The following is an 8,356-nucleotide window of genomic DNA, read 5'->3' on the forward strand; positions in this document are numbered from 1 at the left end:
GTATTTAATTTGTGTTCAAATCGATGTCGATTACTCCTTGTTTGTGTGTTGCCCCTAGTCATGGACTTGCAAAGCAAGGAAATTCTTCAACCAGGGTGGCAGCCATGATCTATCGTTTGATTTTCTCTTTATTTCTTTCCTGGTTTGTTCATTTGAAAAGGTGAACACCCATCATTCCAGCCGCAATGTTTGCAGCAGTTCATCATCCACAACCTGGGCAGAGCATGCCAATGGGTTGAGATTTGGACCAATAAAACTACTCTATGTAACTGACATAGATCAAACAAAAAATTCATCTAGATTTTGTTTATTGTGATTGATACCAAGAAATAACATGCCAAAAAACAAAAAACCTGATTAAAATGATTATTCTCACACTCAAAATAGTCGCAGGCTGCCGTCCTCACCAAGCTAAAATGTACCTTAGCTATAACATATGTATGTACACATGGCCTATGCACGTATACTGTCACGGCGTCTCTCTTTTCTTTACCGACCTTAATGGATATTACTGACCTTTCCGACGAAAGAAGCGAGACACAATCACAATCAACTTTTTTTAGAACAACAATGCTGTCAACTGAATCTGGTCGAGGCGAGGCCCAACAAAGCCCACAAGTTGACCTAGGTATTAGCCACATTTCAGGCATACAGAGCCAGGCACATCGAGTTTCTACCTAAAAACAACCCAAATTTAGGTAAAAAAAAGGGCAAAACTTGAATGGTAGTCTTATGTGCACCATTGAAGTGTTGACACTGCATTCACTGCACGCTTGATTATCTGCATGCAGTTCATATTTCCTTGCTTACCACTTATTTCTCGATGTACTGCAGTTAAGTTTATTAGCTGACAAAATGATAAACTACAATATCATCAGCACATGTAAGATTCAATAGGAGACAACGACATAACTAACATGTGAATTATTGCATCAAAGTGTTGCCTTCCAAGGTAGATTATCAAAATAATCTCCCTATGCAGTTGGGCCATTTTCTATTGGAACCTGGAAAAGGAAAACATTTGTACAAATAGAGTTCAGCTGCGCTCCTCCTTCGCCAGTAGAGATATTAGGCATATCTGTGGAATACTCTGTTTTTTTGTTTTTTTTTCAGGAAAACTTCTGATCTATTCATATTCAATCATGGTAGTACAATGAACACTAAAAATAATAAAGATTATATCCAGATCCGTAGTCCATCTAGCGACGACTACAAGCACTGAAGCAAGCCGAAGGCGCGCCGCCGAATACTCTGTTATGACTGGCAAAGTAAACACAACTGTTTTGCCACTATTCTTTATGGCAATAGTATTTAGTAGTAGACAAAACAATGAACATGAAGATGCTGTCCCTTGCAATTCCGCAGAAAATATGATATGATCTTATCAAAATAGCATTTGCACCAGATGTGCATACACAACACGCCATGGCACATAGCTAAATGCGACATTCCACCCCTGTTTACAGCTTATATAGCATCGACAGTGCATTTGCATAGGTTCAGCTATAGTTTCACCATCCTCATGCGGCGAAGTCAATAAGAAACAACGTTGTGCTGAATTACCCGGCCATGACTGACTGAAATCTGCATCCTACAAATGCTTTATCAAACTACACGCAAGGATGCATCTCGCCGTACACTAGGCTTGACATACTGCGAATACCCTGAGTTTTTCTCTCTTTTCTTTGACGGGAGCGAATACCCTGAGTTAGTGGTTGGAGTTCTGATTAGTCTCCCCAGATTCAGTCAACAGGCGTCAAACTCCCCACCGTATGTCATTGTTAGTGTATATAAACCGTATATGTTCTGGTAGGGTTAGGTGCGTGCATTGTTGTTACAATCAGGTGGTTAGGTTGTTTAGATTGATTCTTATCTCTCTATAGTTTCTATGGTGAGGATCGATCCAATAACAATCCGAACCACTGAATCTTTTTACGTATGTGCAGCCTATATACGCAGCGGATGCCTGCTACGGCATGCTTCACGCCATCTTTTATCCCCATCTTTTATCCCGATGTCCATTATTGTTTGCAGTCACAAGATCGTAGCTCTGCCTCACATAGTAGTGACTGTCCTTCTAGTATTGAGCATTGTTTGCCCTGCTGCAATCGTGGCTGCCTAGCTCACAACTGATCCCGTTACAAGTGCATCGGGCATTTTCTTCAGCTACTTTTCCATGAAATCCAGTTCTACGTTTTTTGTTTGGCATGAATGATATTTTTACCTTGTACCGGACTATGATCGCAGCAGCTTAGAAATGAGCATGTGCCCTGCAACAACAGTTAGCTAGTTACTTTAACAACCCTAATCTATGTTTTGTAATTTTTCAACTGTTATTGGCTGAGTTTTACTTACATTCAAAAATGGTTCTTTCTTGACTTCCTACATGCAGCAGCTTACCAATGCTGTATGCTTCGTTTCCTTGATTCACCCACATATTGTAATAGCACTAAAAATTATAATTTATGCAATATAATTCTTCATATACTCCAACATCTTGAAATGTACTCTCTCTGTAACTAAATATAACATGTTGAGGTAGTACTTGTCTTACGGTAATTCTTTTCTGGAGTTACTTGTATGTTGATTAGTGGTTGCATGCATCGCTCAGATGCAGAGGCCGGGGGTACATCCTCCTTTTCTAAAAAAAAATATAAAAAAACTTTTATGTTGATTGCGGTAGTAGTTTTTATAGTGAAACCTAAGATTTTTTACAGTGCTAATGTTACAAGATCTACGTATTGTAGTAGTAGTCTTTCTTGTCCAAATCGTAGTGCTTTCTCTGCACTTGTTGATCTTTTCAGTCTGAACTTTCCACTCAGTTGAGGATTTTGGTTTCTAACATCATGGATGATGCATGTCTGTTATATTGGACTGTAAGTGCTTTTTTTACAGTGTTGACATACATGAAATACAGTGTCAAAGCAATTGTATTTTTGAAAAGTACGTGAAATTACAGTTTTAGTTCTTTTTAGGCTGGTCATAGTGGGGAGTAACTTAGAGTAGTAACATGCATACGTTAGTACTCTATGTTACTACCCTTATAGTGGGAAGTGTCATATATGTGGTAACATACACATCCTCATTTATTGTCTTGTAGACTCATTTTGCATTGGAAAGCGCTATGTGATGGTAACATATTAGGTTACTCTATTTGCCTCTCTCCTCATTAACTACTTGCCACACCAACATTTTTGCTTGTGGCATATATGTTACTACCTATGTTAGTCCCACTATGACCAGCCTTACTGAACTTGACTGTCAGTTAACTATCCAACCTACTATCCAAGTGCAGCCTGATCGATGGATCGTTGATGCCATGTGCTAGCTTGTCATGAAAAAACAGCTACGATGGTCGGTAATCATTATGTACAATTCAAGAACGCACCATCCTAATAGGAGTCATAACATTGTTCTCCATTAGACTCGTCCCCTGGCTTGCCGCCACGCCCCTGATTAGAACCTCCCTCTGGATTATCCAGCTGCAGCTGGCACACCCGAAACCCCGCGGCCGCGTCCGGCAGGTTCTTCAGGCGGAAAGACTCGTCTCTCCATCTCGCAACCTTGTGACAGAGGTGGTCCGACCAGAATTGGCTCCCGTCGTCGACGTGCATCTCCTCAAGCACCATGGCGTTCTCCACGAGGAACTTGGCGAGCTGCGCCGGGAAGCAGTTCACCTCCTTGGCCTTGAACTGCAGCGTCACCTTCCGGAGGCTCGTCTGAAGGCAGCGGAACTCGCATTTGTTGTTGGTCAGGGCGTTCGAGAGCTCCGAGACCCCGCCGAAGTCCATGGCCGATGACATGGATGCGAGCCTCTTGGACCGCTCCATGGACTCGCTAAAGGGACCCCCGACCGGCTCCTCGTGCTTGCGGTCGCTGGACACGAGCCGAGCCGAGCCGAGCTTGATCCGAGCCTGGCTTTGGCTCGCTCTGGAGCGGCTCGGCTCGGCTCGGCTCGCTCAGCCAACGAGCCTACTTCAACCGGCTTGGCTCGCTTTGGCTATGGCTCGGCTCAGACCGAGCCGGCTCATAAGTCAGCTTCTCCCAGAACCATTTAATTGTACATACCTCTGTATATAGTGTATATACTTGATTTTTTGCGGCAATTAAACCTATATTTTGAAAAACAAACAATTTATACTACTAAAAATGAACAATCAGCAGTCTATTGTTTTAAGAAATGGTCATAGTAATGAAAAATAATGTTCTTATATGAATTCTTCTACAAAATTGTAACAATGGAACACATATGAGAGAAAGAATTGGGCAGCATTTCTATTGAATTTTGGACAGCACTTCAACTGAACTTTACACAGGAAAACATCAAATATTGACAGCCAAACAAGGAAATTTTGCATAGCATAACACTTACCACTTTGACATAAAACTGAGGAAATGTTGACAGCCAAACAATGACTAGTGAAAACCACATAATACAAAGTTCATAGTTCATCACAAGTTCACAACAACATTGTTGAAAGTGCATGGTTCATCACAACATCATTCAAGGTCCATAGTTCATCACAACAGCACACATAATTCGAAGTTTATCACAACAAAAGAAATGGCACGAGATGATCACGTTGACCTCAACAATCCACATGAGAAGATCATGTAGACATCCATCTTCAAAATAGCAAGAGCAACACCCACATGGCGAATATCTACATGTAACACAGATTTGTAAACTTGATATTCTCAATATGTCAAGATAGGAAAACCGAGACATGTAAAAACATTAGTTACCAATTGTTGTCACCCCCCACATCAACAATCTTGGGCAACTTGATATTCTCAACATCGTCATCCTCATCTTCATCCCTCTCCTAATTATTTGTAAGTTAGCCACATACAAGAAACAGACAGAAATCATAAAAGAAAAAGATAGGAATCATACCACCACATTGAAGTCCTTGTGATAACCTTTGATATAACTAGCACCGCACACCAAGGCTTCCACCATTTCTGGTTTCAAAGAACTCCTGTAGTCATCTAAAACCACACAAGTAGACATATCTAAGTTCAAGTATAGGATGACAAGTTGACAAGCTAACATCCAATGTAACAAGTAGACATACCTAAAACTCTTTCACCCGTGCTGAAAGTTGATTCCTGCCTGGACAGTCAAGAACCTCTTTGCCATCATTGCCAATACGGGGTATCTAGGTGCATTCACCCTCCACCAATCAAGAAGATTGAACATAGGATCCATTGCCTCATTCAAGTCATCTAGATAGTTTCTAAGCTCACTTTTTGATGGTGTTGATGAAGTGGCTGATAAGAAGGACTGAAAGTCACAATCCATAAGTGGCATCGAGGTATTTGTGTTGCAATTGTTCTTGGCTGAATCTGATTTGTCACCAACCCATCTGAATCTGATTTGTCACCAACCCCAGGCGGCACCTTAAACAAAGTATCTTGCTCTTCCTCGTCCTCCTCCTCATCCTCTTCCACCTCTTCATGATCCTCCTCCGCTTGCTTATCATGCTCCATTGCCTAGCACACAAAAACAACACACATGAGCTTGGACACACATATATTTGACTTATGGATAGCAAAAACAGCACACACATGAGCCTGGACACACATATATTTGACTTATGGATAGCAAAAACAGCACACACATGAGCTTGGACACACATATATTTGACTTTTGGATAGCAAAAACAGCAACACACATGAGCTTGCACAAAAATATATTTGACATTTGGATACCAAAAAGAGCACACACATGAGCTTGGACAAACATATATTTGACATTTGGATACCAAAAACAGCACATATGAGCTTGGGCACACATAAATTTGACTTTCAAAAAGCAAAAACAGCACTACACAAGCTTGCACAAATATATATTTTGCACGTACATACCTGCGAAGATGTAGCCTCCCTCTCATAGTAGTTTGCGGAGCCGGAGGCAACGGCGATTCCGGCACGCACGCCAGCGCCGGTGGGGTCAGGGAGACGTCGAGGCGGAGGTTTCTTTTTTACCCTATACAACAACTCAGCGATTGGGACATTGCTGGAATCATTTGTCAGCTTCATCGGTAGCCGTGTAGTAGCTGCTGCATTGCCCTTCCCATTCCCCTTCTGCATCCCCGAGACCGGCAACTTTCTCTTCATAATGGAGTCCAACGTCCTCTCTTTCTCCTTCTCCTTCCCACTCGCCTTCCCCTTTTGCTTGTCCATTGTTGCGACGGTAGGTGTCTGCACACACAGCAAACAACAAACGGTCAATCATTAACAACAGTAAACTAATTAGACATGGAGTCTATGTAATTTTCCAGCAACTAATTTTTTTTTCAAGCTGCTATGCTACAGCAAGTAGATCATCAACTAGTTCATCAACAACAGAAAACTAATTACACATGGAATCAATGAAAATTTTGATCTATCCATCCATTCTACCCTACAAGTCCATCCATACATGATCCATCCATCCGTTGCTGCTACATCTAGCCGTACAGAATACAATACATCCATCCATGATCCACCCATCTAGCCCTACATCTACCTGACCACGTACATGGATCCATCCATCCATCCATCCACCAGATGTGTACTAGTGCAGACACCTACGGCTAGGGTTTGGGAAGTTCGAACTACATGACTACATCCATCGATCCATCCATCCATTGATCCATCACATGGGTACTAAGTTCGGAGAGCTGCTGCTAGGGATTGGGATTTGGGAAGGAAGAAAGTACCTGCTCCGGCTCGCCACGTTCCGCGAAAAACCAGGGGAGGCGTGTCCGTCTACGTCTGATGTGGTGAGGAACGGTCACGCCGCCCGTCGTCGTCGGTGCCGAGTTGGCGAGGAAGCGCGGCGTCGCTCGTCGCCGTCGATCCAGATTCGCGGCGTGGCTAGAGAGAGGTGAGGCGGCGCAGAGCAGAGAAAGGGAGAGACGAGAGACTCTGGCTGTGGTTGCTCGTGCGGTCGTGCCCTAATGCGATCGATGGTGGAATTGGGCTGGGCCGCAAGCGAGCCACCGAGCTGGACCGGCCGAAACTCGGCTCGGCTCGGTCGCGAAACGGGCCTGTTTTCAGACCTCGGCCCGCTCGATAATCCCATCGAGCCGAGCTGTAACGGGCCGAGCTGGAGCGAGCTTCGGGCCGAGCCGAAAAGCTCGCTCGTACGTCCAGTAGTCATACTAGTAGTTGTAGTACCGCATGGCCAACTTGAGCCGGAGCTCGGACATCACCGGGCAGGAGCGGAGAATCCTCGCCATTGCCACCGGCGTCTTGCTGTCCACGTCCTGGTACTCTCCGTCTAGTTCGAGGAGCTTCAGGTTCGGGAATGTTGGCAGCATGATTCCGGCGTCCTCATCCTCGTCGGCGACGATGTCCTCGATGCACTCGAGGCGCACCTTGAGGGCTCTCGTGCTGGAGAAGCTTGCCGTCATGCGGGACAACGGCTCGTAATTCAAGATCTCGCAGCCACCCTGATGGTGGTGATCCACATCGAAATCGACTCGTGCGAGCCCCGGCGCCGGTGATGTGAGCGAGAGCTTCACGGGCTATCCCTTGAATCGGAAGAAACAGAGGCTGGGCATGTCGAGCTCGATGCCGCTGCCGCCATCGGCGGACGCCTTGACCTCCTTCTTGTCGACAAAGGTCACGAGCACCAAGGCGGTGATCATCGGGCATCGGAGGCGTAGTGGCAGCCTGAAGTAGTCCCACTCGTAGAATCTCTTGTCAGAACCCGGCGCCTCCGCCGCCTTTTGTTTGACGTTCACCAGCGTCATGCTGGTGAGCGCCGCCGCGGCGTCGACCATGTCCTGAAGATACCCCTCCAAGAAAAAGCAGTTCCGCAACGTCAGATCTGTCAGGCACGGGAAAGCCAGGCCCGAGGACGGCACCGTCGACGGCGGCTCTAGGTTGCAGTTTGTGAGCTCCAGCACCCGCAGCGTGGTCGCGCACGGCAGGGACGCCAGCGGCGGGAAGTAACGGTACTCTCTTCTCTTGTATGGCCCTGCCCGCAGCCGATGCTGAGCTCTTCCAGCCGCGCCACGGCAGGGTCGGCGAGGAGTTCGGCGACCCTGTGGCCCGGTTCGGCCTTGTCGCCCTCCGTACGCCAGCTCTTGCTGATGTAGTAGGCTCCTTCCTCCAGGAAGAGCTTGAGCGTCTTGAGGCCCACGCCATGGCGGCGGCGGCGGCGGCGGGATCCTTTGCGCGGCCGGCGGAGCGCTGCGAGGATGTCGTGGGCGTCGTCGAAGAAAGCCTCAAGCGTTGGAGTACAGTAGTAGAGGTCTCGCTCTGCTTTTGCGTACGGCCTGCTATCGAGGTTGACGGTGCTCTTCCGGCGCCACACCGATCGCTACCGACGCGAAAGGAGAGCGGTGGCCGCAGCCTCGTT

The 8,356-nt window shown here is 46.0% G+C and overlaps 1 long non-coding RNA gene across 1 annotated transcript; it reads right to left on the reverse strand.

The window, feature by feature from the left end:
* Positions 1–3,335: 3,335 nt before the first annotated feature.
* Positions 3,336–6,906, reverse strand: LOC123040625 (uncharacterized). The gene is made up of 6 exons (XR_006418213.1): positions 6,708–6,906; positions 5,872–6,207; positions 5,079–5,496; positions 4,898–4,992; positions 4,747–4,826; positions 3,336–4,664 (listed from the first exon to the last, which is right to left on the reverse strand). It is a non-coding gene; the product is annotated as an uncharacterized lncRNA (long non-coding RNA).
* Positions 6,907–8,356: the final 1,450 nt, after the last annotated feature.

Source organism: Triticum aestivum, chromosome 2B (genome assembly GCF_018294505.1).
Source record: "Triticum aestivum cultivar Chinese Spring chromosome 2B, IWGSC CS RefSeq v2.1, whole genome shotgun sequence".
In the NCBI taxonomy this organism is placed as follows: Eukaryota; Viridiplantae; Streptophyta; class Magnoliopsida; order Poales; family Poaceae; genus Triticum; species Triticum aestivum.